General features: G+C 36.0%; 3 long non-coding RNA genes across 3 annotated transcripts; 2 read left to right on the top strand and 1 right to left on the bottom strand.

Moving 5' to 3' along the window:
• The first annotated feature begins 453 nt into the window (after nt 1-453).
• LOC136832316 (uncharacterized) lies at nt 454-4,859 on the top strand. The gene is made up of 4 exons (XR_010851165.1): nt 454-541; nt 4,332-4,415; nt 4,567-4,665; nt 4,768-4,859. It is a non-coding gene; the product is annotated as an uncharacterized lncRNA (long non-coding RNA).
• A 193-nt stretch (nt 4,860-5,052) lies between these two features.
• Nucleotides 5,053-9,913, top strand: LOC136832317 (uncharacterized). Its single transcript, XR_010851166.1, has 2 exons — nt 5,053-5,148; nt 5,866-9,913. It is a non-coding gene; the product is annotated as an uncharacterized lncRNA (long non-coding RNA).
• Nucleotides 9,914-20,638: 10,725 nt separating this feature from the next.
• Nucleotides 20,639-25,447, bottom strand: LOC136832315 (uncharacterized). Its single transcript, XR_010851164.1, has 4 exons — nt 25,318-25,447; nt 22,020-22,190; nt 21,374-21,864; nt 20,639-21,339 (listed from the first exon to the last, which is right to left on the bottom strand). It is a non-coding gene; the product is annotated as an uncharacterized lncRNA (long non-coding RNA).
• Between the last annotated feature and the right edge of the window lie 735 nt (nt 25,448-26,182).

The following is a 26,182-nucleotide window of genomic DNA, read 5'->3' as shown; positions in this document are numbered from 1 at the left end:
GAAAATAATCAGTCAATCAATTATTGGGGCTTTTCTGGTGTCACAACTACTAAGGTCACGTGGGCCAACCCGAAAATAAATACGTTGTTTTGCAGATTGAAAGTATTAAAGATTTTTACAGTGATCTATAATACCTAAGATGTTATAATAATAATAATAATAATAATAATAATAATAATAATAATAATAATAATAATAATAATAATAAAAATTTTTAAAGAACTTGGTGATCCCCCAAGTCAATTTTGGAAAAGGTATCAGCCAGACAGTTTCACTCCCATGTCGAAGATCGTTTGAAAATTGCTTCCCATCTTCCAACCAATGGAGGAATCCATTACAAAGCCTTTCAGCCAGTGAAAGAACTCGACAGAAAAATCCTCCTGCATCCATCATGACCGTGGCCTCCGATTGGTCAGAAGGATTTTCTTTGGCAGAACCACTCTTCCGGTTACCGGTGGCTCAGTCTTTTCCTGATCGTCTGTGAGTGCTCAGGCGCCGAGGTCACCTGGAAGGATGGAGTGGTCCTTTCAAGAAGTTTAAGGTAAAGTCGGGATTGTGGTTAAATTTGGTTTAAAGGTCAAGTTGTGTTTTTATTAGACCCGTTGGTTTTGTTTTATGTAATCGTTCGCTTGACCAAGAGCTTTTTCCAAGAGGTTTTTTAGGTAATCTGGTCTTTGGTGATTTTTTTTTTTAATAAGCGTGAGCTTGACCAAGGAGTTTTTGGGTAAATATGGTCTTAGAAGGTTAACTTTAGCTTTTTTTGTTTGTTGGGTTGACCGAGAAGTCTTTGGGAAATATGGTCTTTGAAAATTATTTTTTTGACCGAGAAGTCTTGGGGTAATCTGGTCTTTTGAGATTGAAATTGTTTTTAATTGTGGGAAAAAATATTTTGGAAATCTGTCTTTTAGAGGTTAAAATTAGATTTTTTTAGAAAATCTGGTCATTGGAGGTTGAAATTAGTGCGGTTGACCAAGAAGTCTTTGGATAATCTGGTCTTTGAAGGTTAAAATTTGATTAATCTTTAAATTGTGGATTTGACCAAAAATCTTTACGAAATCTGGTTTTTGGAGATTATAACTTTTAAGTAAAATGTGCAATTTTTACTCGAAAATTGGTCGTCTGAAGGTAAGGTCAAGAAGGTTAGATTAGGTTTAAATTCGTTTTGTGAGGTTGAATGAGGCCTTTATGCCTTGATTCTTTTTGGTCTGGAAATGGGTTTGCGGTGAACAGATTTTTGGGTGTTGGAATTTCGGTCATTTTACGGAAGAGCTGCTCACGGAGCTATCGTTTATCAATATAAGTATGACAGTAGAAAAAAGTGTATGTAATGCCGTACAGGAGAGCATTTAGCGGGATTTGCCGCGAGAGCATTTAGCGGGATTTGCCGCGAGAGCATTTAGCGGGATTTGCCGCGAGAGCATTTGGCGGGATTTGCCGCGAGAGCATTGGGAGGGATTTGCCGCGAGAGCATTTGGCGGGATTTGCCGCGAGAGCATTTGGGAGGGATTTGCCGCGAGAGCGTTTGAACTGAGTCTTTCGTTTGCTTTTAAGCTCATTTTCGAGGGGCTGGTCCTGAACACTGCGTCCCGCGGAGCTTTTCTGTCGAATTACATAAATTTTCAAGGTAAGATTTTCCAGTGTTATACAGTGTTTGTTCAATTTTTGGGAGACAAGAAAAGCGAGGTCGTATTCTGCAGTTAGCAGTTCAGATGAGGCCGTCTTAATCCTTGCTCCTGGAAAATATGGCGAAGATTTTACAGGAAAATGGTGTTGGGTGGTTGCAAATTTGTTAAGTTTGGATTTTGCCCCTCCGATTTTCTAACTCGCAGGATGCTACTGGGGCTTTTCAAGCAAGCCATCAATTGCCCAATATGTATGGAACTTGAGCAGGATAAGTTTTAAAAGTTCGGTAAAATCATTTTTATCCAATCGTGGAATTGATAGGTTGACGAGGTATGTAAGCCGGTATTTCATGTGTTCTTTTGGTACTTTTTTTCCCCGAGTTCGGACAAGGACTCTTTTTGGTGGGGGATATTTATGGCCAACTGGGTTTTTTTTATAAACTATCTGCGGTGAAATTAACGTAACTCTTCAGATATAAAGTAGCCATGTTTCCAGTCTCAATGACGTTATGGTACTTAGTTATCCAGCTGTTTCTTTACGAATAGTTTTACGTAATCCAAAGTTTACTGGCTTAGAGGAAACGTAGTCAAAATATTCTTAGTAGTTTCATATAAAATTGCTTTTTGTTGACTTAGATTTTGGGACACTTAATTTGGCCTTTTTGTTGACTTCCAGTTTTTGGGACACTAAATTTGGCCCACTAAATTTGGCCTTTCTGGCAGGCACCGTCTGGAAGTTATAACTTTGATACCTCGTTCGTGTTAACTGTTTAGTAGTTTACTTTTTTCACATTTTCTAATTTTGAATTCTTAGGGCCCCTTTTTAGTTTTGGAGTTGAATATTTACAAATAGACCTCTTGCATATGTAGATCATCACTCTATATTCTGATTGCTAGCTCGTGAAGGTTGGCCAGGATGTACACAACCAGTTTCCGTGGGGATTTATTTTGAGTTACTTGAGTTAGTCCGATTAGTCATTAGTTTGTGTAGTAACTGAAGGAAGTTCTCATTAGTGATCGGATGAAATTTCTAGTATTTTATGGAGGGTAAGGTACAGATTTTCTCGATAAACGCCCTGCTTTCACCTATAAAGTAGATCCTGTCTCGTTTAGAATATCGTGAATGATTTGGAGTTTTAAACTGATTTTTATGAAACTCTGGCTTTTGAAATGTGCAAGTTTTCAATGGAAATTCACTGAGTTTTAGACCTAACCGAGAGATGGTAGTTTTAATTGCTTGCTGAACTAAACGTTTGTTTACTAATACACGGTTTGGTTTTTCTCAACTGCATTTTCTCTTGCGTACGGTGAAAATTTTAATTGTAGCTGGAGAGGCACAGTTGATACTTCAAAGTTGTCTACCGTAGTCAGCTATAAAGCAGTTGTGGTAAACTGCAGACTGCTGCCGCGACTTGGTTCCCGCCAGTCGCCAACCGAAATATTTGCCTCCTTTTTATAATTATCGTCTATTTGTTTGTACTTTTCGTACCCAAGGTGCTGGTACTAAACACCGCGCCCATGTTGCGCCTAAACTGAGTTACCGAAGTGGAGGGGCGCGGTAGTAGTCTGCAGTTATACCGCAGGTTGCTCAAGTTAAGATTTGAAGTTACGTATAAAATAAGGCCGAGACAGGGTTTTTAAGACTTTTAAAAGTGAATGGAAGTTAGGAAAGGTCTGAGGTCATTCTTCAGGCATGAGTTGCCGGTGACTGATTCAGGTTTATCATCAAAGTAATAAGCTTTCTCTGCGATAATGTATCCATGTGGAAGTAGTGTTGCTTTATTCTAAATTTCAATACCTCGATGTATTGTCGTACATCGATCCAGTTATTTTTCAGTGTGAGTTGTGAAGGTCTCAGCCTTTAAGTTTTAACTATATTTGGATTAGTCTTATTTCGATTAATCTTATTTCAATAAGAGCTCTTAATTTGAGGGTGTTGGCAATAAGGCGTTTTTTTATATTAAGGGCTGTTTTTTTATATTAGTGGCTTTCATATAAAGTACTGTGCAATTTCTGATATCGAGCTGCCTAAATATTAAAGCATTTGTATTTAAGGGGTTTTTTTTAGGACCTTTGGACTGAGCCGTGTCATTTTGAGTCATTAGGGGCTGTGGATTTTAGCTATGTAAGGTGTTAGTCCGCTCTCGTATTGAGACTCGCTATGTATGTCTGCAGTAAAGTGGGCGTGTAAGTTCTGGTGAGCACTGAAGTCGCGCCAGCGCACCTTTGTCTAACAGGTTAAATCTACTGTGGTTTAGTGAGGAATTTGAGCTAGTGAATGATTGGATAATTCTATGGAAGAACTGAAAAAAATTGGTAATTCTAGGGAAGAACTCCGCACACAATCGTTTATAAATCAAATTTCGTTAGTGTACAAGGCAATATGTAATAGGATGTATAGTGCAGTACAGGGGAGATAGGAGGGCGTTTGCCGAGGTCATTTGAGGAACTTGCTCTTTGGTTTTGCTTTCATCCCCCAGGGGCTGGTACTAAACAGTTCCCGAGGAGCTTTTCTGTAGAATTACCTTTGCTTGTAGCCTTAAGTCCAACTGAATAATTCTCAATATACTGTATACAGTCGTTCGTAAATAGCAGCTTATCACTGTGATGTTTCGTTCAAAAGGATAGCTGCGGAATATATAGTTAAAATCAAATTGGAAAAAAAAGTAGTTTTCAAGTGATGTAAAGTCTTTTTTCCTATATTTTCAGGTTCACGAGATCGTCCAGATGACTAGAATTCTCAGATATGCACATCTGTGTGGAAACAGACTGTCGACATTCGTCATATATTGGGTAAGTTGATGGAAGTATGTTAGCCAAACAGTTTTATCTGGTAGTTTTCTTTAAGCTTCCATAAACCTATGAAGTTGACCTTTTGTTCAAATATTAATGGTAGATCAGTTGAAGTGGTTTTGCCTTCTAAAATAATAATCTTCCCACACAGGCTCTTGACACTCGCCAAATGAAAAGGTTACTTCAGCTAAGTGTTCTTACCTGTCACCTGTCATGGGCTGCTATACTGTTGCAATGTACATCCTGACAGGTGAGTTTTGACAATTTGAAGTTATCTAAATTCTATTCAAATATTAATATTAAGATTGTAAGGTCGATTAGTGGTGTCCTAAAAGAAATTCCTCCTTCTCAGGCTCGTTATACTGAAAAGTATCGTACTGAAAATAAGCCTTGCCTGTCCGGTGTCATGGACTGCTTGAACTGCTGCAACATGCATACTGACTGGTGAGTTTTGATTATTTTAACTTTTTAATATTAAAATGTCAGATTAATGTCTTTATAAGGTCGCTTAATGGTGATTTTGTCTAAAAAAAAGTTATTCCTTCACAGGCTTGTTTCACTCCAGAAGTCGAGTACTTCTGTGTCCTTACATGCGAAGTGTCCTAGACTACTAAACTTTTGCAACGTACGTAAACAGCTTCACAGGCTTGTTTCACTCCAGAAGTCGAGTACTTCTGTCTCCTTACATGCGAAGTGTCCTAGACTACTAAACTTTTGCAACGTACGTAAACAGGTGAGTTTTGTATATTTCATTCAATTTACACTTTTTATTTCATGTACCCTATTTTATGGAAGATGCATCAGTGCTGAACCAGGCAACTAGAGTGAGCCCTACAAAATGTTATCTGCGTGGCTTTGCTGTAGGGTGCCCAGCTGGACCAGCACATTTGTCAAGCATACACACATTTGAAGCTCATTTGTCGTATTATGTACTTTCAATATTCCACCATGAGACACTGAAAATATTCCACCATGAGACACTGAAAATATTCCACCATGAGACACTGAAAATATTGCACCATGAGACACTGAAAATATTCTTAAGTTTCTTCAAAGATTATCTTTATTGCTCCTAATATAAGGAGTTTATTGTACAATATGGGGGGTTACAAATTTTCAAGACTCTAAATCCAACATTCGAATATTTAACTCTTATTTTGGTTCTCTGTAATAACCTCCATTACATTTCAACACCTAAAATATTGCAAAAATTAAAGTGGGGCACTTGGTATTCCGCGCTGTTCATTAGTTGAAACCCTTCTCACGCAGTGTCAGGCCTTTTAAAACGAAGCAGCCATATCCACTAGGTTTATAAATGTGAAAATGACAAACTTTGAGGGCATTTGGTTTAACTAAATCGTATATATTTATGAATTAAAAAATGCAAAATGCTTTATATGTAATTCATTTGAGTAGTGTCATGGAAGTAATACCAGTTCTTTCTTTACAGAGGAGTTCATGAAACAAGATGTTGGAATATAGGATGGAAATCTACTGAGGAATATGAAGAAATGAAGTTTGAAGTTGATTGAAGATTTGCAACTTGGAAGGTAGTTGCCAGGAGACCAGAACAAGAAGATAACTAGGAATAAATTTATGGACAATCTGACGGAATGAATTACAGAAAACTAACTTTGGAAAAAAAAACTTGAGACTTCCACTAGTATCTCAATTCTAAAAAGCTGCGCAGGTTTTCAGTGTTTTACCAAAACTTTGCAACTGAGGGGTTTCAGATTAATGGTCTGAGATTTAAGCACTGCATATTGCTAGTTTTTGTCAAATTAATCTAAAAAGGTAATTGTTTTACCTTGGTGTATAGTTTACCAGGTATGTTTTTGTCTACTTCTAGATATGAGGGTTTGTTGTACCTCGGTTATAGTAGAATTCATAGGAGGAAGCTAGAAAAAACCAGGCAGTTCATTTTAGGTGGGTTTTTAAATGTTTTGCACAATCCTGAAGAGATACAAAGGTGACTAGATCTTGATTTATTTTAGCACTTAGTTACCTGTACAGAATATCTCGAATGCTCACTCAGCTAGTTATTATCAGAAGGTTTTGCATTATTTCCTCTAAAATGGTTAGTTTTGGTAGTTTTTTTGATAGTTTAGCAGATTTACGTGCAATTGTGAATTTTCAAGTTTTACTGAAGGTGAGCTTTGTGACTGATGAAAACTTAATTAAATATTACTACAGTTTGACATGAATGTGAAGTGTTGACTTCCTGAAGATATATATAGGGTCTTAATCATAACGTCTAAAATTTTAGATATTTGTCATGAATACTCTCCAGAATGAAGTTCCTGTGCATTAAGGTCAGTGTCATAAAGTTCAAAGGTAAATAGGGATTCAGTGTTGCCCATAACCTGAAACTGTAGAGAATTTATTAGCAAGTATAATTCGCTAATGACGCAATGTGATGACTAGGCAAGGTCAGACTTGGTCAGAGGCCTAATGTTTAGGTTTTTAGCATGTCAGGTTTACACACCAAGCTAGTCTGATTTGCTAGTCTGACTTTCAACAAATTACTTAGAGTATAGCTGAGTAACTAGATTTCGGGAAAGACAGGAATGTAACTCTGGGGTTTCATTAGTCAGTCTTGACGGAGGCTTGCAGTCTCCAAACGCTAGTTTGGCAGCGATTTTCTTGGTTTAAAACCGTTAATGTAAATAGTTGCTAAATTTTTTTTTTTTTACTGCGGTAAATTTTTGTGTACGGTTAGTTCAGCTTAGCTTAGTCATTTGTCAGTTATAAAAGTGTTAATGCAGTGCTGTAATTAGGTTTAAGGTAGTAAAATAAGATTTGTGCTTATGGTTACTGTAGTTTGCCTATTTTTTTTTTTTTCGAATTTTATATTTGAGACCTGATCGCCATTTGTACGATGTTTCCATATGGTAGAGGAGAACTTGTAAACTTGGTCAAATTTCCAGCTGTGAAGTTCAGATCTTGTTGCTGGGCTGTTCATTGGTATAAATCACCTTTTCAATACATTTTCACACTACGTTTTCAATAAGTTATTAATTTTGAACGTAATTCCTCGAAAATCCCAGTTTCCATGTGATCCGATGTTCCCTTTGCATGGTTCTTTGAGAGTTCGGGATCGGAAGGCATTATAGTGTATGCAAGTCTTAAACTTCCAAAATTTTAGGATTAACTTTTATAAATTTTTAGTTCAAGATTAAGTTTATGAAGTTGAAAATTTTAGGGTTAATTTGGGATCGGAAGGCATTTACTCCCCCTCTCAAAATTTTAATTTTTTTAACCTTTTATTCAAAGTTTATACAGTTTCAAGTTTAGGATTAATTTAAAGTTTGACAATAGTGTATACAGTTAGAAACATAGGGTTAGTGTGAAGTATCCTTTTAAGTTTAAAGCTTGGCCTTTGTTCATCAAGATTAAATGATTGAAGTTTTCCAAAGTTTAGTGTTTTAATTTATACAATATTTTAAAAGTTTAAGGTTGAACTTTATACAAATTTCTAAGATTAGGGTTTGAATTTATACTTATCAAAACTTTTAAATTTTGCAGTTTAAGTTTAAAAGCTTTTGAGATTTTTAAAAGTTCAGGGTTATAATTTCAATTATAAGATAATTATACAAATTTTCAAGTTGAATTATAACTTTCAAAATTTTAAAATTGATTCAGAAAATGGTGTATTGAATAGTTAAGAAACTTACTCATTTTACATTCAGCAATGCAGCAATTCTCTAAATACTGTATTCCTGTGGCTCCTGAATATTTTGCCATTAAAAACAAGTTAATGCAACTGGAAACTGAATTTTGTACAAGGTCACATGAAGATATTGATTTTCGGTAACCATAAGCACAGATTTATAGTCATTCAGGGTTTAAACAGTTAGGTTATCTTATCTGGAACATGTTTATCTTAAAGCCACTGTAATGAACTAGACAAAAATTGAGAAAAAGCTGGGTACGCTTGAATTTAAAGCAAAGTATCTTGATTTTCGGGAAAGTATTTTTGTCATGTACGTAATTTGAGTGTTTATCTTCACACAAGGGCAATTTTAAGATCCCCTATTTGTCGCATTGCAATGATTTCAAATGATTCTTTTCGTAGGCATTTGCTCCTTGAGCCTGTAAGTAAAGTTAGTTTCGGCTGATGAGTTTTTCTCGATTATTTTTCAAGTTGATGTAATTTGTTTAAACACCTTAATGTAGGTATCTCTGAAGACATTAGCCAGCAGCACGATAAACTGAGTGCTAAATTGTTTTCAAGTATTCAGTAATAACTGCACTGGTTTTGACTAGTCTGTTAAAATTAAGTTTGTTCATGTTGTACGAAGATTCAAAACTTCATCCTTAATTTCAAGAATGTTATACTAAAGGGCTCCTAAAAATTACTTTAAAAAATTACTTAAGTTAGGGTCTAATCACGCTGCTTCGAAAATAGTACCCTTTTTTTCAAAAAATTAAGACGTACCAGCGTTTTGAGCTTCATTGTAAAACTGATCCTTGCCTTAAAATTAATAATTTAATCCTCATGAATATGAGATATGACATTTTCATTTAAGTGAATGTGGCATGTTCCAAATAAGATATAGGTCTAGTTTTAAGTAAAAAAAGAAATTGTAAAAACGGTTTTATTGTAACGTTAAAGGGACTTCTGTACTGCTGCTCTGGCGTCCTGCTCGGTTCTCAGTTAATACTGAACAGGAGTTTTTATTTATTAGTAGCTGAAGTGGTTCAGATTTTTGCATAATCAAGTTTTAGCACCTGGTTATAATAAAGGCACTAATGTTGTTAATCCTGAGAACTATTCAGTACTGTAGACTGCAGATCCACTCCTATTAACAGTAATTGAGTTAGGTTTTAAAGTAATTTTGACAAGGTAAATTTAAATTTCTTTAATGTTTAGTTGAAAATATCTTTAAAATGTCCTAGTTTTTGTGATAGCAGAATATTGTAGTTTTTTAAAATGTACTAGTTTTTGTGATAGCAGAATATTAATTTTTTTAAAATGTCTTAGTTTTTGTGATAGCAGAATATTGTAATTTTTTTACAGCGCGAGTAAAAAAATATTTTGAGATAATTGAGAACTGGAGCAGTATGCCTTGCTATCGACTTCAATTGTTAGATGAGTAAGACTAAAAAGTTTAAAACTTCAATTTACTGACAGAGTACAGAAGTCTCCAAAGTAGTACATAAGTTCCCATATGTGATTTTCGTTTGTAAGTAGCTAGAAAAAATCTGGAAAAGTTTAAAAAAGAAAAATAAAACAACTCCCCGGAGTCAGCATTGCAGTTCCCCGAGGAGGTGGGGGAGTGTGTGTTCTCAGCAGGAGACAGCCAAAAGTAGATGTCATGAGCCAGTTGGAGCAGAGAGAAAACTCCTTTTAATCGGTTATACTTTGAGTAATTTAAGCTGACAACTGATTACTCTGTTGGAGGTGGTCTCCATCTATCTTTGTACTTGACCAGATTTATTCCCATTTTGTCTGCTGAAGAACGAGCTCTTTCTTTCAAAGGTGAAATGAAAGAATGTGAGACTATTGCTTGGATGCGGAGTAAGCGCCAGACCTGTGTTGAGACTATTGGTAACGTGTGAGCTTTTACTTTTTGAAATGCTGTGACTATTGGTATTTAGGCTAACTTTGCTTTTGATCTTGTGTGGTTTGCCTTGTGAATAAGCATTGCCAAGATGACATAACTCTTTTTGAGGTTACTGTGGCACGCATAGTGCACTATTTCTAGCAGAATTTGCCAATGAACTCGATAAGGGAAATTTTATGTTAGCGATCTTGGTACTAATACTTAGCACTAAAACTAACTTTTCTGGAACAGTGACTTTTGTGAGAATTTTTTCGCTGAAGGAATTGAGTCGATTGCGTCACATACTGAGTTTTCTCGAGTAGTTGACTGTAGTTTATATGAAACCTTAGTTTACAAACGCATTGATGGAAGTCTGTAAAATACGTTAATGTTCTTGCTAAATGTCTTTTGATATTAAACTTATCCCTTGATATTTTATCAATACTTTATGATTGACATGCTGTTGTTTCAAGAAGGGATATGATTTTGTGGCTGAAGAATCTTACTCTTCTAAGGTTTTAATCTTAAGTACCTATACTACTGATAGGAGGGGTGGAGGCGTTACGATGGCTGCGTTTTCAGAAGTCTTCGTGAGTGTATTCTCCAGTCTCAATGTGATCTTTAATTCTAAGAATCCGTGGAAATGGTCTGTGATAAGATTCATTTGTACTACTGTGACTTCAAATTGAAAGTTGCAAAAATCTCATGAGCGGCAAGATAATCGTAACTGCTGGATTGCTGTTAAGCCAATGTGTGAAGTTGCAAGTTCTAGACTTAAGTAATTAGATTTCATAGACTAAAAAGCTTTTACTTAAGATGTTAAGCTTTAGTGGGAAAGGAAACTTAATTCGGTTTTAGGATAGCGTATTTCTTTTGAAACTTTGAAATTCTATTACTAAATGCTTTGAGGTACAAAGGCAGCTGTTTCCATAGGGAATAACGTATTTTTCATTGTTTGTTGCAAGTTGTAGTCAACCTTAGTATTTTTACTCCAGTACTTGTGTATCTTCGAACATTTATTGCAAGTTCATATGGCTGGTAGACTTTTCACGAGGTTTGGGTGGTTTTAATGTGGTTGCAAGCAATGAAGGATATAGACAATTTAGACAGCATTAGGCCCGCTTTAACTCCCTGAAGGTACATGGTTTGTGAACTGGAAAGTTTCCCCTCTTCGTGGTAATCACGTAGTGTACAAATTTTAGGTTGATGTACTCTGGACAGAATTAGTAATCCTGTTGGAGTCCAAAGATTGAGGACTTGGAATACATTCTTCATTGCTAAAGTGGTTTTGATAGGCTTTTTTTTTTTTTAATTCGCAAGCTTAGAAATTTAATAGTGAGTATACAAATGGACTTGAAAGATATTGAAGTGGACTTTTAGACGAGTCAGGATTGGAGATCAATGTGTTTTGAGATTTTCTAACAATGGCTATCAGACAGTAGTTGGTTTTCTGGAATAGCAGTCACACCATCACAACTTTGTTAGACTGGAGCAACAATGAAATATTAGCACGTAAAGTCTGGAGATGAGCTTTAGATTTGAATCCTTTTCTTGGTGTTATAAACGTAAGAGGCTGTTAGTTGTGGTTTTAGACTTAATCTTTTGCTAACTATGGTATCCAGAGTCTGGGGGTTCATATGTTTAGGATGTTATTAGGAATGTCTTGATCAATATTTTTGATGTCATGGTAGTCTGTAATTCTGAATCTTCAGTTACTGATTGTGAAGTCTGGGTTTCAGAAAGGTCGTAGTAACAGTGAAATTCATGGTAATAGAGCCTTGAACTTATACAGATGATTGGATTTTAGTTATTTGTCATTAAATTCCCTTGTGAACACTCGAGTTTAGTTTGACAGCTTTGAAGGTTTGGGGACAGTTCATGATAACTTGAGATGACAAGTTTACTTTACGATGGTACTTCTGGAGTAAGTTATGATGGTAGCGTGTTTGAATTCCTGATGTTGGTTACTTCATGATGACATTTTATAATTAATCCATGATGCAAAATTAATCCATGATGTATGAATTTTGCACAAAAAAAAGATTGACTCGTTTTATCTTGATGGAAAAGTGACACGGTGTTTGAGTGTTTTAGTATTCAGAGATCTTCATGGATGGGTTTGTACTTTTCATTAATGGGGAGTTTTGTCATTCGAGGTTTTCCAGTTCATATGGAAGAGTTTAGCTTGGAGTCTTCCAATTCATCACGGATGAGTTGAAAACCTGAAGTTTTCATTTTATAACATACGGTTGGTGTTAAATTTGACACAGAATTATTTTCTGTTGACGGTGGATTTGAAAAGTTTGAGGGTCGTGTTTTGGGAGTATGCGAAGATCAGGTCTTGGGAATGAGTTCTTATTTTTTTTCAGGTCTTTTCAAATTTTAAAGATGATTGAGTAACGTTCCAGAGTTCTTAATTCATGGAAATGTCATTTTGGAAGTCATAGTTCATGAGGATTCAAGTTTGGAAGTCTTAGTTTATAAGGTTTGAGGTTTGGAAGCCTGTTCTTAAGGTTCGAGGTTTGGTAGGGTGTCTTGCATTCGCGAGCATCCAGATTTGGAAGTTAAAAGAAAAGGATTGAAGTTTAAAGCTGTTGTTAACGGTATTGTCATACAGATGGCTTTTACCCATGATGGCAGTCACTCATTTTTTAGATGAGTCTTACGGTTCATAATGGAAAATGGAGTACTGTTTCTCAAACATGTCATGATGGTCGACTCGAGATTTGCAAGTGTAGTTTGCGATGGTATAGGTTCGGAAATTCTTATAAATTCATTTATGCTCGAGTTCGGGATTTAAGTCCTTTAATTCATAATGGGAATTCTTGCCTGTAATGGTAATTGAGGTTATGAAGGATTTTAGTTTAGTTGAATTCATGAAATCCTTGGTAGATTTAGGATTTTCGTAATCATTCACTTGTGTTCGTGATGATAGCATTTGGTGATAAATCTGAAGTTTGTGATTCACAAGGCTTTGTCTTTAAGTCTTGGTATTTGAGATTTGAAAAGTTCTCTAGTTTTAGATGGGGGAGGTTTCAACTTGCATGTTTTTTAATGTTCAATGGTAGTGTTTGGGCTTTGCAGCTCAGTCAGTGACAGTTTAGGATTTATTCACGTTGGGAGTTTTGTAGTCTATGATGGAATGTAGAATTAAAAAGTGTTAGCTCATCATAGTTGGTTTATAGGAACCCTGTTAATATTTAAAGCTTGGCTTTACTAATAGTTTGGGTCTGAGTTGATCAGCTTAGTTCTGGTTTGAGATTGTGTTGGATAATAATGAAAGTGAATTTATTTCGAAGTCTTGTGCATAAAGGTCTAGTTCAGGATTCAGCCTTTTCCCCAGTGGTTTGGTCTCTAACACACTGTATTTTCAAGTCGAAAATGTTTGCTCTTGAATGTCTCAACATTCAGGAAGTTGTCTTAAATTCGTTGCAATTTAGAAATTCCGCATTTAGTTCAGTGTAGGTTGGGATACACATCTTGTCCTTGTAGTTTCGGATTCGTAATAGTGTGATGTCCCGATTCACTGTTGTTCGTATTGTTTTTGGGGTCGTCTTTGATTTAATGATAGTTTGATCTTCGTTTTACTTGAATGAAAGCTTGGTCTTGTTGAAGTGTTTAAATTTGGAACTGACTGGTCCAGTGATAGGTTGGTTTTGTTCGATTTCATGATGGTTTAGTGTTTTAATGGTAGTTTGGTCTTGTTTGATTTGGTGATAGTGTAGCCCTGTTTAGATTAATGGTGAAGTTTGGTCGTCTTTGACTCATTGATAATTTGGATATGTTAGGTTAGCTTCATCTAGTTTGATTTAATGATAGTTTGGTCTTGATTGAATGGTGGTTTTGTCCGATTTAATGTTGGTCTTGTTTACTTGAATTCATGAATGTTCACGAATATCGGTTTGTAAAGTGAGGCTGGAATACAGAAAATCTGTTGTAGAATCTGAGTTGATTGCGTCTGCTTTGGATTTTTATCCTGCTGAGAGTTTAGATTGTTTGGAATTTGAAACTTAATCTGTAATTATAAAGTTTTTCTAAAGGTTATTATCCAACTGGGTAACTGATAAGCGTTAACGCTGTGGTATGAGACTTGAGATTTTCTACGCTGAGGGTCTTAAAGTTCAGTTCATATTAACTGAGCGTTCCTCTATCTCAGCATTTTCAATTTCTGTACCTTTCGCAAGAGATCACCCTTGCAACATGTTATATTCAAAAACTTAATTCTCTGGGTAATGTGATGAAAGTTCGAAATGTAGTGAAGGCCATAATTACCAGCCTAGTCTGATGGCATGCATAACGTGCTTGTTAGGTAATGTATAAGTCTATTCATAATTTCTGTATTTCCTGTGTAAAGAGCTTTTTGTAGGAGTAGCAAAAGTTGTGGAGTAGTGTGGAAGTTTTTTGTAGGCGACTATTTACTTAAGATTTCTTTGATTATAAAACTGTTGTGCAACCTGTCAGTTGTTAGGTTTTCCAGCTGAGTAAATTAGATTTGATTGCCCAATTTTCTAAAATGTAAGCACCTAAATTTTTTTCACACTTTTAAGATTGTTTGTGTACGGTACTGTAAAAGGTTTCAGTAACTGAGGCTTTAGGTATAATCTGTGTGAATAAAACCTCATTTTATTTCTTGGGGAAATATTCACAACACGAGTAAGTCAGAAATTTAGTACTAAAACGATAGAAAACCGCAGGTATTAAAAGGTGCATCAGTAGACTATAACTTTTCCTGGAGGTTTAAAGCAAAATGCTTCCATGAGGGAACCTGTACTGTAGTTAGCAGGGTAGGCCAAGTACCAGGATATCAGTCTTGAGGAAACCTGTACTGTAGTTTGTAGGGCAGGCCAAGTACCAGGATATCAGTCTTGAGGGAATTTGTACTGTAGTCAGCTGGGCAGGCTAAGTACCAGGATATCAGTCTTGAGGGAACTTGTACTGTAGTCAGCTGGGCAGGCTAAGTACCAGGATATCAGTCTTGAGGGAACTTGTACTGTAGTCAGCAGGGCAGGCTTAATACCAGGAGATCAGTCTTGAGGGAACTTGTACTGTAGTGGTATGAATTTTGGAGTCTGGTCTACTGTGCAGTGGCAGAATATTTGCCGAGTTCTAGCCTGACGAGTAACTTGGCAAAGGTACCTAGATGATGCTGACAAAGGGAAAGTTGTTTTGGAAGCTGTTAAGTCCCAGTGGAATCCTTATCAGCTGTATAAACAGCTGACGTGAAACTCTTCTAATTTGCTGTCGATGGAATTATTTGGAGATGTTATATTTGAAGAGTTCGCTTGTGTCGCGAAAATTGCTGTGTTATTCGCACGCCAAAGGTTGAAGGACGATTTCTGAGTTTGTAATTTAAAGCACAATAAAAATTTCCAAGTTATCTTAACTGGTTTTCAAAATTCCTCCAGGACTCATTAAGAAATTTTCAAAGGTTTTCAGACTTCTGCCCAATGCAATTGTGAACGGAGTGTCCATTTGTAATCTGCAGTTAACGAGTATAGCACAGTGTATTTGATTTTCAAAGAATTTAAATCTTGAAGTCATGAAACTTCAAACTTAAGATTTTCAGTATTATACTCAATATCAGGCTAAATAATGTAATTGTCAGGTTACCAAAAATTAATTTCAGAAAAAGTTTTCGAAATTCATAAGTAAAAAGGGTTTGGGCTGAACTTACAAAATGTAGGCTATACAGAAATATTGTAAATAGCCCGTGAGAGAGTTTGTAAGTAGAGATATTTGAGACAATGAAAATTGGATCTCGTAGACAAAATATAAATTTTTTTAGGGTTCAATATTAAAAATTCTCAACTTGAGGAAAATCAGTATGTGCATGACACGTTCTATTCAATACATAAATTCAGCGTGAAAGGTTTGAGCTGATAAGTCTTACAGCTGAGTTTTTAAAGGTTAAATGAGTCTCAAAATATTTAGCTTAAAAGTAAGATTTGCCTTTTTGAATTTTTGCAAGTAAGGTTGTTCAAATTGTCCTTGAATTTTTACGTAAATTTAGTTTTTTAATCTTTATATGCAATCAGTTATCCATAATTTTATAAAGCTAGCGTGGCTAATTGCAAATTATCAGAAGAGTAACATTTGAGTATTCGAAGTAACATCGTAGAGTAAATTATCCTTTTAAAAATGCAGTAGATTGCGTTGTCCGTAAAATTGTTTGTAAAGTAAATTATCCTTGCATTTATATAAAGTACCCTTGCATTTGTTAAATTATCCTTTAATTTATATTCATAGAAAGTAAATTATCCTTTGAGTTCTGAGGCAATTCTGTTAGATAAAATGTTCTTTCGACACTGGGTCAACACGATAGAAAATGTATTTGACTCATATGTCTTTTGGTTGTTGACATTCGTTTTCTATGAGGTTAGATACCAAACGCGTTTTCTCAAACAAGACATCGAGGTCGAGTCTGGTATAACTTTCTCAAAACGAAATGCAATCAATCGAAAGAGTTATGTACAGTTTCCGTAGTTTTTCTGGTGTTGTCACTTGACGAAACAACTAAAATTGCATTATTAGGCCGTTGTTATACCTTTTAAAACTTATGTAATTTTGGCCGTGGAAGTTCAAGGGCAAACTAAACTAGATCAACGAGGCGCAACTTGTCTTGGCGAAGATTTACCTTAAGTACCAATTGGCAGTCATTAAGAGAATTAGCTCGAAACCGTATCAATTACTACCTCAGCACCAGCCTTGGGGCTTACTTGAGCATCCAAGTGACAAGTGCACTTATTCTTTAAGCGAGTTTCGCCTTTGAAAGCAAGAGCTTGTTCTTCAGCAAGCAGAGAAAATGGGAATACGTTTAGTTAAGTGCAAAGATGGAGACCACCTCGAGCAAAGTAATCGGTTGTCGGTTTAAATTCCTCAAGTATAACTATGTTTAAAAGGAGTTCTTTCTGCTCCACGATGGCTCATGGCATCTGCTTTTGGCTGTCTTCTGCTGAGAACACACACCACCCACCCCTCGGGAACTGCATTGGTGACTCCGAGGGGGGGAAAAATTAAAAAAAAAAAAATATAATTTTTTCAAATTTTCGAGTAACCTTCCCCAACATTTAATTTGTAATTTTTTGGATTTAATTAAAAGAGCGTCCGGTTATTTTCTGTTTTATTTTCACTAATATTTATCAGTGAGCTCTACAGAGAGGAATATAAAAAAATTGTAACAAACACCTGCAACAAAAATTATACTGCATACCAGTGTGAAAAACAATGCACAGAAGTTACATAACTCAATCCACTTATGTAAGTAGTTATGATTGAAACATTGCTTAAATACTGGAATTTGACACTGCAGTTAGCACTGTTTCTTAATCTTATAGTCAATAAAATTTACTTGAAACTATTTTAAATTTACTTAAAGTTTTAGACAAAACAAGGGACTTTAGAAAATAACTCAAAACTAACAAATTACTTGAAACTTTTGACAAAAAAATTAAGGAGACTTGAAAAAGTAACTCAACTAAAAAAATTACTGAAACACTAAAAAATTACTTGAAACTTTTGAAAAAAAAATTACTGAAAACTACTTTAAACAATTTGAAAAACTTTCTGAAACACTGAAAAGCTTAAAATATTTTCAACCAAGTAGCTTGACTTTAGGAACAATTACTTTGACATTTAAAAGGAAAATTACTTAATTTCAAAGACCTCACATTTACAACTTCTCAACTTATACATCGTGGAGAGAGAGAGAGAGAGAGAGAGAGAGAGAGAGAGAGAGAGAGAGAGAGAGAGAGAGAGAGAGAGAGAGAGAGAGAGAGAGAGAGAGAGAGAATCACATCTTTTATCAGTTAAGTAACACCCAAGTTGCTAGCCACATAATCACAAATGCTTTTTTTGGCCCATACTGGTACACCAAATGTCTCATTTCCATAAGTCTTGTTATGGTTAACTAGCAAATTAGGGGAGCCCTCTTGCTTCCACCAATTTACTTTCCAATCATGTCCAAAAAGTACTTTATGCAGACAGACAGACTGACTGGAGTCACCTTACTACTGAATGACATAAAAAATAGTAGCCGATTTCAAAGCAGCTGCCAAAACTTTAAACATACCTCACCTACCACACCACCTAGTAAGTGGTTTTAAAAATGGAAATGCACTAGAACTTTAAACTAGGTCTTCAACATAATCTTGCATACTTCACTACAGCTGTGTTGTGTTCTCTTACTCTTAACGCCCTCTTCTTAATTGGTACCTGAGGCTGTCCTGACATTACATGGACATGAATATGGAAGGGGAACACATACTTAACATTACTGATTATGACAGTTGATTGGCACCTCAATGCCCTAAGTATAACTGGGGAAAGTCACACGTGACATAACTGTCTGGCAACCATCATCAGAAAGATCTTACATCAAGAATCTGAAAGACATGACAGAGTTAAGAATTGTAACACATTCAAACTCCTAGCCTATTTTTCTAACAAATCAAGCAACATATACAATCAAGCCTGTATTTGTACTCGCTACCCACCTCAATGCTAGCAACCTCAACCCAACTACAAAAGACCTCGGTAGCAAAGCACTAGCAGCAATGGACCACAGTAAGCCACAAGATCCTGATTGACAGTGTTAGGAACTGCACGATCCATCATACTCACTTCAACAATTCATATTCAAACAATTTTCAGTGCTGTGAATAATAAACACTGACTACCGAAACAGTCTTGCTCAAGAAACCATTTCTTACAAAATGATGACAAATCTCAGAAATACCTCCAACACACTGGTTTAGTACCGACCTAAAGAGAAAAACAATACAGGAACAAATGTAACAGATGAAAATAGTTAAAATGCAACGCAGCTGGGGCCAGAGAGATGCTGTAATAAGAACTTAAATACTGTCAGCATTGTGCCAAACAAGGATCATTGTAGCCATAACCTTCTCCATGAGGAAGTACCGAAAGAACCATGGCAACTTGATCTTGACCTTTGGCATATACAATCTATAGTATATGACACCTCTCCCTCCTCCGAAGGGACACTCAAAAGCCTACTAGGTAATCCTCTTAGTAGTTATTTATGACTAATTTTAACCATATACTATTCCTGTATAATATTCTTCACAAATATAAACAATGTGAACTTGCCTGGAACAAGTGCTTCCTGTGCAAGAAAAATTGACAAGTTTATACTAATGGGAATACCCTCGAAATTCTTCCCTTTTTGAAAATAATCAGTACTGAAAAAGAGTACTGCTAAAATCAGAAAGATTGTCTTAAGAAAATTAAGTAAAATTAAGTGGCATGTGATAAGAGATGTAAGCAAATGAGAACTGAAAACCATGATGGCCTAATCTATAAGCAATTAGAAATCAATACCCACTCATCATAACTGAAAATGACTGACCAGAAAAACATTTAAGACAAACACTTGACAACATAATATACAGATGAATTTCAAACTGACGAGGCACCATATACCAAGGTGACCTTAATTATTAGACAACCACCACCATAATTATTTGGAAATCAGAATTCTGCTTTAGACACACTAAGTTGGGCAAAAAAGGCATTTGGTAAACAAGAGTTTGTATCTTCTTCACAATACTATTTGGGGTGAGGTAGCAGAAATATGAGAGAGAGAGAGAGAGAGAGAGAGAGAGAGAGAGAGAGAGAGAGAGAGAGAGAGAGAGAGAGAGAGAGAGAGAGAGAATCATCAGACCAGTCAACAAACAGGACAAGTGTGAGGGCACATTTTTGAATAGAGTAAATGACATGTTCCAAACATTCAAACCTATATCTTTTACCAATGCCTTTTGTATGTGGAGAGACCAAATACAGAATTACAGTATTGCTTCAAAGTGAAGCAGAGTTATCTGATGCATAAGGCATCCTGCTAAAAGGGTATGTGCCGTCTCACCAACAGTGAAAACCGAAATGTCTGTGGTATACCTAAAAACAAAAGCTAACATTTTTAATTTCTTATATAAATTACAACCCTTTTAGAGAAGCAATTAATTCTGAAAAACTTTAATGTTCTTCCAAATGGAGATCTAGCTTATATAACATCATGACTCAATTCGAGTCTAAGGCATTTCTGTTGAACAGTCTGGTTAAACAAGACTCCTGGATGAAAAGGTACTTCATGTCTAGTCCCAAACCAGTTCTGAAAAGTAACGAGTTTTATCTATGTCAATCTGACATCAAATTAGGGAATGAATGAAATGAAACTCTAAGCACTAGACACCAGCTAGCCCTTCAAGCATTACAGAGCCTATCAAAAAGTCACCCTTACATTTAGGCTAATGTTCCCTGGAAAAAGCACGACTCAAGTCAAGAAATAACCCAATATGCCTCCTAAACTTTGCCACCATGGACATATGCTTAAAAGCAATAGCAATAAAGTATTGTAAAATAAGGGCTGATAGGCAGTCTTGTATATTCAATACACTATCTGCATTTTCTCTTTCTACTTTCACTGGGATTTGCCCAAAGGATTTTTTATACTGTATGGAGCGGGTGAAAACTGCAAATAGACTGAAGAGAATGGAATGCAATATAAAATTTAGGCTCAAGGACAAGCACTGTGTCCTATGAGGTCATCCAGCAATGATAGGGAAATTAAAGAGTACTATTATTTCAAAGGTGCAACAAGAGGAACACCTCAGTTATACTACAAAACAATTGTACAGATGGAAGAAAGAGAATTTGAATGGAGGTACAGTAAAAGGAATGAAAGGATTGCAGCTAGGGGGCAAAGGGATGCTGCAAAGAACCTAAGTAAGGCCTACAGTACCCATGTGAGGTGAACTGGTGGCATAACCCCCTACAGGGTAGGCTAAAGGGTTCCTCAACCTTTAGTGCTGACAAAATTGTACTGCACAAGGCTCATTACAAGTAAATGGTACCCTATAAAGTACAGGATCCTTTAGTAATAGCCACAATAAAAACAAGTCTATAAAATGAGAAACATGGTGGCGTTAATTAAAAGTTTACAATGAAATTAATGAAACAGGTGATTACATAGCCCTACATACAAAAAAATAAAAGTGCATCCATTTAACCTTCCTCACCAAGAAAATCTGACAGGCTCACCAAGAGAGAAATACCTCTGCTCCTAATTACAATATCTGGGGACAGTGCACAAGAATGTGCCTCATCACTGGTTACTCTTCTGAGTATGAAAAAACATCACAACCTCTCCTACTTAAACTGATGGGTTACATAGTACCTTATTCAGTCTGCTGAAAATCATTTCTGTTCCCCTAGTCGAACAGAATGACAACTTCTTTGATCTAGAGATCACAGACACTGCCATTTTTCTTCTGATTCTGAACTTACATGACAAGGTAATCATGTCAAGAGAACCATATGTTCCCATGACAAGAAAATTAACTCAAGAGCAACAAATCCTCTACCTCCTGAATAACATAAGAGTAACAAATCCTCTACCTCCTGAAGTTCATTTGTAAAAAGAATCTTATGCCAATACCCTATCAGGAATGATGAATCTGAAAGGAAAACCTATCTGAGAGGCATCTCTCACACCTAAGAAAAAACCTGATCAATTTTCTTCCTTGTAAATTGTAAATTCTTACTTAGTCCTCCATGTGTATCAAAGGAATTAGGCTCTTGTAAGTAATGGTTTGTACCTACACAAAATTTCTTCAACATGTGTGCATTTTCATGCAGTTTTCATTACAATGAATCAAATTCAATCAAAGACGACAATCTGTGCATTCTGCGGATGGTGAAAGTCTTCCACGAAGGTCTTGTTTTGGACTAATTTGTACTGTCAAAAGCTTGAGTGTCTTCTCTTATGATGACTTGTGTGATGTCTTCTCTGTAGTGACATTCCTGAAGAAAGCATTATGCCTTGACATCTGTCCTCTTGTAAACTGACTTCTGCTCTGAGTTACCATTACTTTGCTGCAGCATCTATTCTGTGGAAAAGACCAATATTATTTTTGATGATAAAACCAGAAGCCTTTTGACATAAGGTTCAAAATCAAGACTTTAGTCTCCTACATTTATGATTTATCTACTGCAATCATTTATGACCTATAAAACTTTAACATTATGAAAACAATATACTTACTGAGGCACATTTTTGTTTCTCAAAAGCATGGTGATTTGGTGATTGCGTAAGGCCAAATCCGTTCTGAAATTTGCATCATTCTAGCGCAACTTCTGTTCTGCAAACTATTATATGGCAATGTCTATTCTGTAATACAGTCAGCTGCAGCACCCGTCTATGAAGTTAACTATCCTGTGAATGAAAAAAATCACAAATGTAATATACTGGACAGACAGGTTATCAAAGTGACAAAACCTGACCATACATGGGAATTACAAATAACAAATAACAGTAACTAATTATCCTTCCAATGATTTATGATTTCTAAGTGAAATCTGTAACTTTCCAATTTTCTTCCCTTAAAATTTTTCAACAGTTGAAGACCAACAATTTTTTTTTTGTAACTATTAACAACATGTAGCTGGTTCTTCCCAGTTTTACAGCATTTGATAAACAAGAGAAAGAGAAGGCTGTTTCTGCAATTGTGAACAGGACCTAGCCTATCCATGAAAGGTATAAGTGAGGTGGTTGTGTAAAGTGCCTCTTAAAAATAATACTGCCTTAGGTTAGTACACCAGTGTATGGAAAAATCTCAGCCTCCCACTTCTACTTTCTTTTTACGAGAACTCTGTGTCATAGAAGTGGAGGAATTTACATTGGCATGCTAAAAAGCAAGCATGTGGGAGCTCTATACACAAACGAACCAGTATTAACACAAAACAGATGATTCTGAAAAAGCCATCATAAACAGAAAAAAAACCACATGAGAGAAACAAGAGGAGAGGACTGATGATTAAAATATGGAAAAGCTTAAGGTGACTGGAGAAGAAGCAAATGAAAAAGTACATCCAAGAAAGTACAAAAAGGATGCTGCAGAAGAGATTTAGGGCTGAGCTTCATATTCCTTTCATTTAATAAACCATAGTGTCACATGAAATACTTAGGACTGCAAAATATAAGTGTATATAAGGGATTTTCAGTCCTAGAAATGGAAAAATACACACAGGGAATATGAGTGGATGACATATGGTTGGCAGACATGCCTCAGGAGAGGCAGAAAGTTCCATTAACTTGCAAGCACTTCAGGTATTGACAAGTAAGGGAAAAAAATTACCCCAATTGTTAACAGAGCAGAGATTTGTATTATGATACTCTAAAATGCAGGTACACATAACTGCTTACAACGAAAATTGGGGAGATTTAAATAGGTCTCCATACAAATTGAGGTTATGGTTGGAATGCATTAATACATTCATAATATAATGTGGGGGTTACAGAGGGCACTGGACCTCACAGGCTGGCAAAAAGACAGATATCTTAAAAGACCATGATGGTCTGGACAAGTGGTGAAAAGGGGAGAGGGAGCAGTTAATCAAGAGAGTAAATATGGAAGATACTAGACAAAGAGCTGCAGGAATATCCAAAAAATCTTTGTGAAAGGGCCTAAGCAAGACAAGTATAAAACCATCGCCTCTAAAGTGGACTGTGACAAAACTGTAAATACTAATGTTGGTGATACCCAATGCTTTCTGGTGTGGTACAAATGTGTTTCATGATCATTGCTACCACTGATCATACAAATTTGTTTTTCCCAACTATAATAAAATCCTGGTTTACCATCAAGGTTACTCATACAGGTGGTTTGACCCATCATTAGGAAACACACACAAACTCATCGATGAGATAATCAGCTTATGTCACTGGGGATAAAACACCATTGTCTTTCTGGTGTAATGCTCACAACTGCAGGCATGGCCTAACTTGTACAAAACTGTTAAACGTAAGTCACAATTTAGGTCTACCCTAAATTTAGGTTACTCTATAGAAAAGCTCTGCAGGCTGCCATATTTAGTACCAGCCCCTCGGGATGAACATAACATGAAAAACAGGAAATTTCTTATAATATCTTCTTAAATTTCTCATTATCTCTACTGTACTGCATTAGGTAATTCTTTACAAAAGGTCCGCATCAATATTTGGTGTTTGACCTTACTAAAACAATACAAAACCCCTTAATATGTACAGTAACTTAACACAACCACCTAACCTAACCTGGGCGCGTGCCCCTACCTAGCCTAGGCTTCGCCCAGCTCAACCCCCTTAAGGGCAGAACCCAACACATCCAACAAACACCAAATACTGATGCGGACCTTTTTAAAGAATTACGCTGCATTATATACACAGTTTTCTTTACTCTTCAGTCAAAAAATTTAACCACTAAACAATATCTTCGTGCACAGCACTTCTGTAGAATTACCTAACTACATAGCCTATAGGACTAGCCTTTCAATAAATGGTAGATTTTTCCTTAATACCAAAATCACTCCCATGAGTGCCATGTTTAGTATCAGCCCCAGATAAATGAACGTCAAAACCTAGGCTAACCTAAAGAAGGTAAATATCATAGTAACAGTAAATGTGGACGACCATTTCCATGAGGTTCTACATTTAGCACCAACCCTATGGGAATTAATGTTAAAAAGTCGTATATATCTCAGCAATGGTAAATCTGATTGATTTCGGTATGATATTCGTGATAAGCATTTTAATAAGACGGTGCTTGTTATCTACACGTCGCCTACTTCAAGGTGCTAGTACTAAACACTAAGGTAAATGTAAAGTAGTAGACGGCCGCACCAAGATATTGTTTATTAATATTTGTCGATGACACAATATAGAAATGGGTGTATATATAATACTTTGATCACCGAGGGGCTAGTACTAAACACGGCGTCCCAAGGAGCTTCCGCCACATTTAGTACCAGCAACTCGGAGTAGGTTGGCACCAGGACAACTTCAGAGCACTGTATAAAAACCTGTGGCATTAAACTGATGCCTAATCTTGAAAATGTACTGCTACAAAAATATTTCCTTTATACTTTAAAGTCCCCTTCCAAGGGGCTGGTACTAAACACTGAGTTATAATAAGAATGGTTGAATAGCTTAACTGGGCAAAAAACCTATAAAAGTTTTGTCTAGCCTATATATTTAACCTATGGGAATAACCTTAAGTAGAGAGTTGTTTTATGCATGACTTTATATCAATCTCATACATTACTAGTATTAACAAGCCTAAGCAGCAGCTACTGGACTAAGGTAGCCATTTTAATAATATAAGCTCTTTAATATGACGCTCTAACTAAGTTAAAAACAATCCAAGGACAGGCAAAACAGGATAGTAGGGTAGGACCATCCCCTCAGCAAAAGCCGGTTCACTTTTCAGTAAAATAAAACGAGACACAGGCAAGTTTAACAGTAATATCAATAATCTAAGGTGACACAGACACTTAACAAATGTTAATAACTCATTCGTACTCACCAGATATCGTTTCAAGTCGCGTTTTTAAGCGATTTATTCACAAGAGACGAGTGGACGTTCCCAAGGATTGCTGTCCGAGTCTAGTCGCCATCTTCAACCTTCTGACAGTGTTGCAAAATGTAAGCACTGAAATCCGCCAAAGCCGCTCTGAAAATTCGCTATTTTGACTTAGGAACCGTCAAAATGTTCATTCTTTTTATTTATTAATAAGCTGAAATGTTTCTCGCACATATTCAAAATGAGGGTTGTGCTAAGGAACTTTCGCTGGTATAATACTCTCGGGAAAAATGAGTTCATCGTCCCATTTTCCGTCATGCTTTTAGGAATCTCATAAGTATGGCTTTTTTTTTCTGCCTTTGTTTTACTCAGTTTTTAATAGTGAGAACAGCATTAACTAATTTAAAGATTAATCTTGTTTTTAATTTAGTTTTTATCACATTTAGTTGACTAAAGTTCGTCAGCTGAAATAAGCAATGAAAATATACTAGCTGGTAAGTCCGATCTTAATCATCTTGGAAGTTTCCTACTCAAACATTGTATTTCACTGATACAGTATTCCATAAACTTACGTGATAAATCATAACTTAACAAATTACTATAAAATTACGGGAATTTAAGATTTTCGAACGAAATCCACTAAAAATCCGGTTGAATAATTCAAAATCAGCCACATTTCCCGCTGTCTTCAAATCCGCCAACAAGTCTTTGAATCCGCTAAAAACTGGCGGTTTTCCCGCTAAGTTAACCCACTGCTACATTGTAAGTTGCGTCTCTTCTTCTTCTCTTGCCAGCCACGTAATTCTCCTTTGCGTGATTATACACAATCTAGCTTCCCTTTCCTGTAATTTGGGTAAAAAAATGAAAG

Source organism: Macrobrachium rosenbergii, chromosome 49 (genome assembly GCF_040412425.1).
Source record: "Macrobrachium rosenbergii isolate ZJJX-2024 chromosome 49, ASM4041242v1, whole genome shotgun sequence".
Classification (NCBI taxonomy): Eukaryota; Metazoa; Arthropoda; class Malacostraca; order Decapoda; family Palaemonidae; genus Macrobrachium; species Macrobrachium rosenbergii.
This window is presented reverse-complemented; position numbering and strand designations above follow the sequence as displayed.